Here is a 12,814-nt window from a genome sequence, read left to right as displayed (position 1 = left end):
TAGTTAAACCCTTACATCGATCCTTGGAGGGTTCCACGGAGGGTAATGGAAGTGTGTATTACTGGGTTAACCGTGGATGCCCTAACGTAGGCTCATCTGCATAAATGCTCTGCCCCACCCCCAGACTTTTGATGAGAATCTAATCTAGTCTGGAGGAGAAGGGGGGGTCAGCAGAAAGACAGGCTGCAGTAATAAACCTAAAGGTAAAGAATCTGGCCACAGAAACCAGTAGAAATCAGAGCTAATTTCTGTTGGGTCAAAAGCTCACTCGGTCTGGGGGCAGCTTTTTCAATGCCCCCCTCTGTCAGGCTCCCTCCTGCCCCAAGTGCCATCTCATCACTTGCTCTATCAGTGTCTGATACTCCCCCTAAAGATAACGTTTCAGTGCTTGGACCCATCCCTGGGGAGAAGCTCTTATTTGGAAACAGTGTGCTGAACCCCCAGACTAGACCAGGGGGCCAGGGCAACCAGGCACAGATACCTCTGGCTCAGACACAGAGCCTATCCCTGGCCTTGGATCCATGGGTCTCAGGAAGCCTTTCCAGCTGACACATCGGGAAGCCTTCCCTGACTGCCACCTTCAGGCCTCCCTCCTCCCCAGCCCTGCAGCCTGCCATCAGCATCTCACCCTTTGTGTGCTGTCTGTCCCTTGCTGTCCTTATAATGGGCACCCATCCCAGTGCACTGTGGCCTCCTCCTCAGTTGCAAGGTTACTATATTTTCTTTTTTGAAACTATCACCACATCTTCCATAGAGTTCAGGCTTTGTCACAACTCACCCACCCCCATGAGCAGTGGATGAATGAGAGATAAAGCCCTGTTGGCAAGCTCAGCCAGGCCCACGGCACGCTGAGAGCCCAGCCTGTCACAGACAACATGGCGGAGTCCTGTGGCAGAGGATGATCAGCTTCCTCTTGCCGTGTTCTAGCCCTCTCCCTCGGGCATCCAGCTCTGGTGCTGCATGAGAATCCCCAGGAAAGTAGACGGTGATGTCCAGGGGGTGGGCAGGGAGGGGCCTTTGAAGGGGGCCTATGTGCTGGGGACTCAAAGTCATTCTCGTAAGACGGTGTCCTGGGAGATGTTATTTAAAATATAAATCCAAGAATAAATCAAAGCTATACCCTGCCCTCACCCTTAGGATGATTAAGAACCTAATTAGAATTCTAAAGCTTTTGTCCTTCTTGTTAGTGAGTGGACCTACGAGGTCAGTTTTGGAACATCTCCCTTTACCACCCAGGACTTCACGCGGAGTGGACACAGCCTTCCTATCTCCAAATGCCACCGGAAAACTCAAGAGACATTGAAACTCCCCCACAATGGCTCCCTCAGCCCTGGCTTATTTCATTCCGACTTCCCCCTAGTCACTCTCCTCAAACGCCCAGCTTTTGAGACAGGTCAAGGCATCCTAGGCCCTCTAACCTCCAACAGTCGGTGCCCAGCTCGTTGCTGGTTCTGGGGAGCCAAGTTCCTGGGCACACTAGCTCCCAGAGCTCAGCGTCTGGTCTGCTGGCTTCATCAGAGCATCCTGGTCCCAACCCTGGACTGAAACTTTTTCACACTGCTGTTGGGGAAGCCCTCCCAGGGAGCCTCAACTCTGGCTGGAGAGGAAATGAGGGGCTGGCTTGGAACATGGGAGCATCTCTGCCGCATTCTTGCTCAGGGTGCTGCCTCTGGCCCCAGAGCACGGCTGGAGCCCCCCACTCCCCACCTCTGTCTGGAACGCCCGCTTCTCTCCGACTCAAGTCCACCCAGTATTGGAAATAGAGCTCCCTCTCCCCTTGCAGTTCTGTCTCATCTCCCACAATGGAAGTAATCCCTCCTGTCTCTGAGCCCCATAGTGCTTCAGATATTGTGGACGTTCACCCATTCACTGACCCGTTCATTCATTCAACTAGTATTTAGTGGAATGCACTCTGCCTCACCTTGGGAGATCCAGTGGAGATGAGAGAGAGACCTGGATTCTGCTCTCATGAAACATCTACCCCATGGGCTTATTCCCTAGACCAGGCTTCTCTGCCGGGTGCCTTCAGGTAATGAGGAAAGCAAGGGTGCCACCAGCGGGGTGAGTGGTGCCAGGATGCGTGGAGCATTTGCCGTGTTCTAGACCCAGGCAGTATTCTAGACCCAGCAGTGAACTAGTCAGGGCTGGACAAGATCTCATCCAGGGTAGCTTCAAGGATCTGTGACCTGTGTTATCACACAGGACCCCTGCTCACTGCTTTAATGCTCTGATGTCACCGTCTTGAAATTCTTAAACATTTTTAAGCAAGGGGCCCTGCAGTTTCATTCTGTGAAATCACAACAATCTGGATCCCTTATTTGAAGGGTGTGCAATTCCGTGCAGAGGAGAAGAAATAAACAAGTAAACAAATAAATGAACAAGAAATTTGGGATAAACGATGGGATGGAGAGTTGGAAGAGGAGCTACTTCAGACTGGGGAGTCCAGGAAGCCATGTGAGAGGGCCTTCTGAGTGGGGCCATACAGGATGCGAGGCCAAGGACATGCAGGACGGGACACACCAGTTAAGTCCGTTACTGAAATAAGCCAGTTAGCCCCCTGGCATGTATAGGTACCTGCTCAACCTTTTGTTATGTGTGGGATGGAGGCAGGGTGGCTTCTGGGGACTTTGTCCCTCTCTGACTCTGGAGGGAAATCAGGAGGTCAGGAAGGGGAGCTCCCGTCACCTCCTCCCCCAGCCATCAGCACCACTGGAAACAGAAGAACACCCTCTGCCTGCTCTCCCAACCCCACCTCCCTCCTCCTCCCCCTGGCAGCCTGGGCACTGGGCCCCTGGGTCCTCTTGCTCCTGGGACGCCTGACTAGGTCTTCCATTATTTATTTGCCTTAGGAAGGCTCCATGGGAAATGCAGGGGATCCCACAGAGAACTTTCAAGACCGGCCACCATGAGGCATCTCAGCTCCTGGGGATGTCCTTGGGGTTTTTGATGCAGGTGATGTGGTGCCCTGGCCTGAGGTGTGGGGAAAGGCCAAACGAGCTCCAAGCAGCCCTGATCTACTTAGGTCTCCAGCCCCAGATCCTGTGGTCCCTCAGAGCCCTCCGATGGGCTTGTCTGAGATTTCACTGCGGCCTCCCCTGACCCATGAGTTAAGTGTGAATCCTTTCGCCCAGGGCTTGTGCTTCCTCTGGGTTTCTGGAGAGGCATGGAGGATGGCGCCCATTGATTGATGGCTCACAGCCTGTTCCTCCTCCCACCAACCCAGCTGCAACCTGGCCTCTTTTACCGGGAAGACAAGAGCATAAAGGTCACAGCAGATCAAAATCCAACAGTTGTGACCATCCCACCTGAAAGCAAGCTCCCTGTGGGCAAAGCCTTAGGGCCCGCTGTGATTCCCAGTGGCCTGCATACACAGCGCCACCAGCCGACCAGGACCGGATATGCAGCAGGTGTGAGGATGGAACGGAAGTGATGGATGGTGGAGACGATGGACGTGGTTCGGGGGCAGCGACAGTGCAGGCTGTGTGCAGGCGAGCCTGCAGGAGACTTGTCAACACAACAAGGGATGACATTGAGCGCTGTGCAGTTGAAAGCAAATTTCAGCCACAATGTAATTATCCACCCAGGAAAAGAGGGGTCCCCTCTCCTGGGACAGACATCCATGTGAGGAGAAGGAAAATAAACTCGTTCTAGGTCAATTTAAAGGTTAAACGGAGGTCAGCGAGGGGGAATCGAGACTGTCCCTGACTAGGGGGCAGTTCTTGGCCACTCACGCAGGCCTTTAACCTTTGGTTCTAATATTCATCTGGGAAAAAAAAAATGTGAAGCAGATAATTGGATATTAGCAGGTATACCATTTCAGTAATCTTAGAAAAAAAAAAAAAAAGAGTGATTGCAAATCCAGAGGCAGTTACTTTAGAAAGATAGTAACGTGTAATTCCCAGTTTCTCAGACTGTAACTTTTGCACTTACCACTAATTTCTCCACTGCTCCAAATGCAGTGTATACATTTAGTTTAGAATTTATCATCACCGTTTGTGTATATTACGCCAGCGGCATAATCCATCCTCATGAAGCTAATGCTCAGCATTAGGAAAATGGACTCCGTATGGATCCTGCCGGTCTCTGGCCTCAAACACACCCCGAGGAGACACCGCGGGCGTGCGCTCCCCACGCCCCTCCCCCAGGGTGCGCTGGCTTCTTGTTTTGCGCAGTATCTCCAAATGGCACGGTCTGATTTCTCCAAGTTGCTGGTGTCCATTGTCTGTGGATGTAAAAATCAATGACCTACATAAGATTTTGATTTTGCACTGGGAATTGAGAGAGAAAGAGAGAGGGAGGGAGAGAGAGAGAGAGAGACTGAAACGCAGATAGAAAATAATGAAACAGTCACGTTAAAAAATAAAAGCATGTTGAACTCAAAAAATATATTTTCTAGAGGATATCTATTTTTTTTTTCCTTTGAACTATCTATTTTCATAGTCATTTGATTAAAACACTTAATTGTATTAATGTGTCATTGAGCTGAGAGTGCTGGTCCTTTCAAGGTGGACCCTCACTCGGGCATGGAGAACAAAAACCCTAGTTCCAAGGATGCTTGGGAGCTGGTGGAACTAGAAACTGCTATTGAAACCTCTCAATGTATATTCAATCCTTGCTTTTATTTTCTTAAAAGAGAGGGGGAAAAAGCCTCAAACTGCTGATTTCTGCAGAAAAATCTGCAAATGAACTGTTCTATTAGCACAAACATACCAAAGTCTTTAGAACCCCTGTCTTCAAAAGCATAATTAGGTATTTATTTCAGACAGACTAACATCTTTGCAGTAGCTAATAAGATGCAGCCCATTTGAATATTAATATAATAAATGATTAAATTAAACAGCAAGATTCAGACTCAGAAATAGCCTTTATAGGTCCCAGGGGGTCACTAAAACTGCTTCCATTTCTTCCTACAGTTAATATAGTGCAAGGGACATGAATGCATAGAGCAATATTTGTCTTATGAAACGTGGAGTTTTATATGGTGCTATTCAGTTTTATTACTCCACAGTTTGAATCTGGGCCCCAAGTGAAGTCACCATGCTGAGGCCTGACAGCCCTTCTTCCTGTCTCACTGCTCCCTGGCATTCCAGAGATGCTCCACTGCTTGGCAAAGGGTTTGCTCCGACTGTCCCCGTATCAAGAGGTGCCCAGGAAGGTGAGCACCAGGTAAACTCATAACGTGATTAAAAACCAGAACAAAATAAAAACTCGTTCTGCATAACAAACTGACAGGTTCATTTTGGGTGTCTGCGTGGTGTGTTTCACGACTCCATGCTGCGCCCGCGTGTGGCTCAAAAGCCACACCCAAATCCATGGTGCCTCCGGAGCCAGCTGCACCAGAATAAGCCAGGCACTTCACCTCTCCACCAAGAGGGACCCCCTCCCCCAGCTCCACCAGCACGAAAAGGAATAGGCATCATCTCTCCACCAAGAGGGACCCCCTCTTCCAGCTCCACCAGCACGAAAAGGAATAGGCAAAGTCGGCAATTATAATTGGCCATTATTCCAATAAAGGTGTTTCCCTTCTTAAATTAGTCCATGAAAACTGCACACTCTCCAAATCCCGTGAACCTGAGTAGTGTTAATAAACATCTGGCCATGGTTTTTGCTTAACTGGCATTCCTTAGTTTGGACAGAAGTCTGTTTATGTAAAACACACACACACACACACACACATACACACACACACACACACACACAGGTTCTGTTTTGTAAGTCACAGCCCCTCAGACATCCAAAAGCAGCCATTCCTAATGGTCGGTGAGAGAATTGGGTCTTTCCAATACTCCTCTTTGTCCACTGAACATCAGAAGAAAAGAGATATTTGGATCTGCATGTTTAATTTTATTGTGCAAGTCTCAGATCCAATATCTAATCACTTGATATAGGCATGCTGTTGGAAAATATTCACATTTCCAAAATAGGAAAGAGATTGAAGCTTGGAGATCAGCTTGAATAAAATAGAAAACAACACAAACCAACCTCAAGCATGTCCACAGGCCACATTATTATTATCCACAGCCTAAAATCTCCCAGCCCTATCTCTCTAAGGAGCAGCATTGGCAGGAAGGTAATGGATAAATCGTAACCCGGCTTGCAAGACGCTACAGTCTAAATTAGATAAAAGAAAACTAGGAAGAAAACTCAAAGATAAGTGGTACAAAGTAAATCAGAACAAATCATCTTACCAAACTTTATTCACATCTGATACCATTTTTAGAAATTAAGGTCAGTTTTGTGGAACTAATAGGGAGTTATACCTATATATCTTGGACACCATGACAATGCTGGAGGGGAAGATTTATACTCCATGGTTGCAGATGCAGAAGAAAGATAGGTGAGATCAAATGGAAGTGCATGATAACAAATGAAAAATGGTCCCCACAGCCCATAAATTAATTGAGAAAAGAAGGTTGTCATTATTTGAACATGCTTTAAAATAAGGTATGGGGTCCAGATGGCTGAGGATAGATAGGCCCAAGAAGTTTGAGTAATTGATGACTTAAAAATAAAACAAGATTTTAAAGAAATGAATCACATCGGGCAAGTTAGAGGAGGAATATTATAAGAGAAAGGAGGAGATTAAACAAAGCACACAAAGCCAAAGATGAACCCGAAATCTCCAGGACCATTAAAACCAAATGAAAGCATACAAGCAAGTGCGTTAGTGGTGATTCAAAATGGGGGAGGGGAGGAAAGTCAGAAAGAGAGTCTTAATAATGGTACACATTTCAGATGTTACCTTATTAACCTATTCAGCTTTGCTTTGGGTTTTCTGCTGCAAACACACTCCATTTCCTTTTTTTTTTTTTTTTTTTCTTGCGGTACGCGGGCCTCTCATTGTTGTGGCCTCTCCAGTTGCGGAGCACAGGCTCCGGACGCGCAGGCTCAGTGGCCATGGCTCACGGGCCCAGCCGCTCCGCGGCACGTGGGATCTTCCCGGACCGGGGCACGAACCCGTGTCCCCTGCATCGGCAGGCGGACTCCCAACCACTACACCACCAGGGAAGCCCTTTCTTTTTTTTTAAAATATGGTCTTAAAATAGGGTCGTGATGAGGTGGGCCACCAACCTTGCAAATAATAGTTTTCTACTGCTTCCTTTTGAGCTAATCCCCCACAGGAAAATTCAAAAATAATTTGCCTGTTGGGAATACTGGGGGGCGGCTAGCAGCTTGGGAATTTTCTTTGTGGCCAATGGTGGGAGGGCAAAGGAGCAAACCCTATTGATTTCCCACAGCCCTAGAGGACCAGACCTTCCTCTAAGGAGGGGCTATCACTGCCTAGGTAAACCCGTCTCCTCTCCTTCCTATTGCCAATGAGAAGATGATGCTAATCCATTGGCTCCTCTCCTGGAAATAATATTTCTGGGGCAACTAGATGCTAAATGACTTCTAAGCTAAACATCAAATTCTTTCTTCTTTCCTCCCTCCCTCCATCCCTTCCTTTTCTTCCTTTCTTCCTTCCCTTCTTTTGTTTCTTTCTTTCCTTCTTTTTTACCAGACTTCCTTTCTTCCTTCCTTTTTACATTTCTTTCTCCCGTTTTTTCATCACTATTTATACCACCATCTGTAATTCCACCCATATCCTTGAAATACAGGAAATGGAGCAGCGGTGCTGTATTCCATATTTATGACTTCTCAGTACATCAGAGCATTACTGACTTTGGAGAGCCCCCGTCTGAGCACAGCTCGGTGGAAATGCTCCCTGTATGAGCTGAGAAAGGACGGCTTGGGGCACAGCAGCCGCAAGGATTCTCAGCATACCTCTCCCTGCTCTCCGGCAGCACTCGACTTACTTCCTGTTTCTTAATTTTTTTTTTTTTTTTTTTCCTCTGCTTCTCTTTACACACATGTATATTTTTGCCCTCAAAGCCACGGATTTGCTGTTCATGCTAAGAGAGTATTATGAATATTCTGAATGAAAATAGAACTCTGGGGGAAAATGCTAGGCACAAAGACTGGTGTCAGTGCAGGCTGCCCCTGTCTCACACGGAGGGCAGGTGGGCAAGGAGTGCCTCTGCTTTCTCAGGTTGTTCCCCTCCACAGCATACCCCAGCCTTCACACTAGATTCCCTGGTTACTGATTATTGATGACCAAAAAAATACATCCAACAGCAATGTAATTGCACTGCCTTGGGAAGTGCAAGACCACGGGCTACCTTTCCTTCGAGAAATAGATACATGTGCGTTCAAGTGAATGTGTGTGTGTGTAGTGGTTGAAGCCAAAAATGTGGTATTGTGACAAAATAAAGGCAGAGTTAAGAAGTTTCTCATCAAAGTCCTCTCTCGTGTTATTAAAGGTACACTAATCTCTGGAGAGAGACACACGTGGGATAAACCAGAATATGGCCCTCCGTGATGAGGCAAGCCAAAGGACTTGAAAATAATCTGAAGACAGAAATATAGAGGCAGCAAACATTTCAAGAGAAGGAGACTTGCCAGCAGGATTGATTTGAATACTCTGCCTGGAGATTTATTTGGCCTTCTCATCATAAAAGGCAAATGCACCCCCCTCTTCCCCAGACAGTGAAGGAGAGAGGATAAAGCCTCTTTGGCCGAGTGGCAATGGCTATGTTTTAGTAGAGGCTAAAAATGGATGAGAAGTATCAGAGAAATGAACTTCTGCGGTTTTCAAAAAATGGTTTAGAATAGATGAGCCAACTCCTTTACATGTTCAAAAGAAAGAGGGAACAATTTTGTGAAATGCTAAGGCAGTGCAAAGTGAATGTTAAATAGTTTTTATCCACCAAAAAAAAAAAAAATAGACTTATTCAAATGCATGTCTTGCTTGTCTTTAACTAAAGTGAAATTTCTTAAATCCAGCTGTAGTCTTATGGGCGGTGGGGGGGGGGGCTTCTGGGGGGCAGTGGGGGACGACAGAGCAAGAACATCTTCCCCGAACTGAACAGCATGTCGTTTTAAAAGCAGAGGCACACGCTATTGATTTTTTTAAAAATACAAATTTGGCAGATTTCACATGATCCATTACATTTCTCAGGATGGTTAAGATGCAGCTTGCATGATTTATTCAGAATAAGGTCCATTTTTAGCTATATTTAAGTCTCCTATTTGTTATTTAACATGTGTTTAATGTTTTCTGTCCCTGCTGTGCACAGCTGCAAGCTGCTATTTTTTGGCAATTTTTGTGACTGGGAAGTGATTTGTGTCTTTGCATCTCACCTTTCTATTCTATGGCCTGCTGTTTTGATTTTTTCCTAAACTTTGAGAAATAAGTTACTCTGTGTCGTGACCTCTGCTTCCCTTTGCTGGGCGAACACAAGGGCTTAAAGGACACAACCAACCGTGACAAACCTCTGATAGGGTTTTTAGAAAGACATTGCTGTGGAGCTGGGGTGAACTGAAATTTCAGAAAGTTTATATTAAAAAACAAAGTTCTCCCATCTTAGCCTCTCATCAGAATGGATTGAAGCTGGTGATCTGAAAAATTGTGTGTCCTCCAGTAAGAATGTCTGTTGAGATTTAATGTGATGCTGGCATGACTCTTGAGGACTTAGCCAGGTAGGAAGCAATGTGTCATCTATCACCTGTAGAGGGAAGGAGGCAACCTCCCTCCCCACCCAGTTATTTTAGAAACATGGAGGCACTGGCCACCCCGCAAAGTCTTTGCCAGTGCTGCCTTTCTGGAAGAACTGTTCCCTTGAGATGGAGAGCACGTCGGACAGTGACGGCTCTTTCCAGCAAACGCCAAGTCAAAAGGGCCACTCAGCCACTGCCCAGATGGGCACAGGAAGTCAGCAGTTGGCAGACACACTGCAAACAAAGTCCAGAGCAAAGGCCTGGACGAACGGCAGTTTTGCCAGCCCAGTTGGACCGATCACATATAAGTAAAAAGTCGGTAAGTGTTTATCTGATTCAGGCAAACACGGTGATGGCATTGAATGGCTTGCTGATGTTTTTTCCCCAAAGCCTGAAGGATCTTGCTTAATATTGCTTGATATATGCTAACCTTCCCTTTATAGGGTCTGCAATTGAAAGCCATGTTGCAGTGGTTTAATCCTGGCCTCCTACTTATCTAAAACACACTCTCCGACCGTGCTGTGAAAATTGAATCTTTTCCTCACAATCTTACTGACATGAAAAATATATAATACACTAAATGATTAATGCAGTTATAAACTATACCTGAGATAAGATTTAAGTATTCATATTTCTATCATGTTAATACAACACGATAAACCCATGAAGCAAACTCAACCAGGGCATTTGTTATTCTGTCCAGTGTTCAATTATTCTTTGTCCAAATACAATTTAGGGGCCTGTGGTAATGCAGTCACTCGCTGCAACACATTATGTGCTTCCGGGAGATAATAAGCCGCGCCTCGATGGTCAGCCTCAGAGACCCTGCTCTGTAAAAGGCCCCACGAAACACAGGCGAACGTGCAGATGCAGAGCACGGGCCCTGGGCCGAGGACAGGCTTCCTGAAAAGATCATTTGCACCAGAATGCCGAGCTTATTTTATCTACCCTTTCTCCCTTTTATAAGAAAGTCTCCCATTAAAGGAAAACTTTTTTGCCATAATCAAAAGGCAGCTTACGATAAGTGTGTAACTACTTAAAATCTGTCTTCCCCTAGCACTGAAGATGGCTTTCTATCCGGGGCTGGAGAAAAGCCCTTTCTTTGTTGGCTCTAAATGGCCCCTCCTTTCGTTGTGCAAATGGCTCACACACGCAGTGCGCCATTTCCCACCCACCTCATTATTTTTATACTTCTGATGATGTCGATTTTGATTTTCAAATGCCAGCCATTTATAGCTCGTTCTGAAACACAAAAAATTAAGTGATTTGAGATGGCTGCCACTAGCTGGGATTTGGGGGCCTCTTGTGAAGTTCAGGAAAGGCAGGAGAGCACGGCGGTCACCCACCTGGGTTTGGCGTCTCAGATCTCTCCCTGATTAGCCATAAGACCTTGATCAAGTGACTTTGCCTCTGCAAGCCTTGGTCCCCTACCCCTTAGGGTTAATATGCAACCCCGAACAGAACGTGGCACATCTGAAGTCCTCAACAAATGTTCATAATTAGGAGTTGTCATTATTTCCTGACTTCTCAGAACAGCGAATCAGCTGATGCCGGACAGCAGGCTCGTGGTTAACACGTCCCTGCTCCAAACTGGACGGGAGCTCTCAGCTCCACACCTTGATCCGGGTCTCCAGCCACTTCTGTGGCTTTGAGAGATGCTGCTGCCTTTGGCATTCTGACTGCAGTGATTGGGAGGGCATGTGCCTCCAAGGTCCCTGCGGGCAGGCACACGTGGGCAACATTCTTCATGAGGCGCACTAGACACCCAGCACAGGTGGGGCTCAGAGCAGGCTTGGAGTCTAAGGTGTGAGGGCGTTAAGACTGCAAACAGGTTAAGAATGCAGTGTGTACACAATCGTCCTGGGGGTATCTGCACACAGGTCCCGTGAGCCACTTTTGATTATGACATGACGGTAACAGAGAGTTCACCCGATGGTGCACTGAATGTTCTCAATAGGGCAGAGTCCATGCCAAGAAGATGGGAGAACCCAGGTCTCCCTGAGTCTCTCCCTAGCATCCAGCCCTCTGCGGGGATGGGGGGATCCACCCCTCAGATTTGCCACACAGAAGACAAGTTGTAAAGAAGAAGGAACCTCTGTGCTTGTTTGAGACCAGGATGAGATGGGCCATTGGACGGGCTCCTGGTGGCCAGAGAAAAGCAGGCAGAGTCCCCTGGTCTCGGAGTTGGAGGGAAGCTGGGAAGGCTACGTGCTAAACTGAACCAGCCCTTTGAGACTGGACTGCAGTTACTTTATGGTGGGGTTCAAGTAGGGCAGTCTTCAACCCTACCTTTCGAAACTAACATATTAATACTCATTTTGCAGAGCTTAATGAAATCAGATGTCTGCCCCCCAACTGCTTTTCTGGAACAAACAACCTGGTTCTTGCTGGATGTTTAATAAATACTAGCTTCATCAGAATCAATAAATGCCTTTCCTGCAACTGTAGGGTCAGAAATTTGCACTTTGGAAATCATGCTCTTGGTAGGCTCTCCGACTGCACAGTGTCAGGGAGGGCGCGAATGGGGCAGAGCGTTACAAGGCATCAGCCTGGTCCTTGACTAGCTGCTCACCACTCCCCAAACCTGGCAACCTGGACATCTCTCCTCGTCTGGTGTCCTTCCTCTGTTGCTTACGCCTGGAAAGGAACAGATCTGGGTCTTCCTTCCATGAATCTATTTGGCTATTCCCACGGTGGGGCTGGGCTTTCCGTGGACTTTCCCCCAAAGTCTTCTCTACTTGCTCCTTGATTCTGAAAACTCCTTAAAGAGGAAAGGAGTATTTTAAGTATCTTGAAGTAAGTTGAGATACTTGAAGATGATCTTTGGTTTGAAAGGGTTTCTTCACAAAGCTGAAAACAGATTTTCTCCTAAGAAGGTTTTTAGCAGGAGAAAGGCTAGACATCCCTTGAAACCTGTCGTATGCCTGGTACCAGAAACATATTTGTCTAATGAATGACTAAGTGAAGACTACATGAGGATCTGCATGTCTGGCAAGGAGGGTGCCACAAATTCTGAAAATCACTTTCTCAGAGACACTTATTCTCCTGTCCCTCCAGCAACCATCAGCGTGCTAGGCACAGAGGAGGCATTCTGTAAATATTTGCTGAAATGAACTGAAGAAAAAGCGAGCACAGCATGGATCAGTGCACTTGGTTACTTAAAAAACTGACCTAGAGGGGTGGGATAGGGAGGGAGGAGATATGGGGATATAGGTATATGTATAGCTGATCCACTTTGTTATAAAGCAGAAACTAACACACCATTGTAAAGCAGTTA

The sequence above is a fragment of the Kogia breviceps genome, chromosome 18, assembly GCF_026419965.1.
Source record: "Kogia breviceps isolate mKogBre1 chromosome 18, mKogBre1 haplotype 1, whole genome shotgun sequence".
NCBI classification, from domain to species: Eukaryota; Metazoa; Chordata; class Mammalia; order Artiodactyla; family Physeteridae; genus Kogia; species Kogia breviceps.
This window is presented reverse-complemented; position numbering follows the sequence as displayed.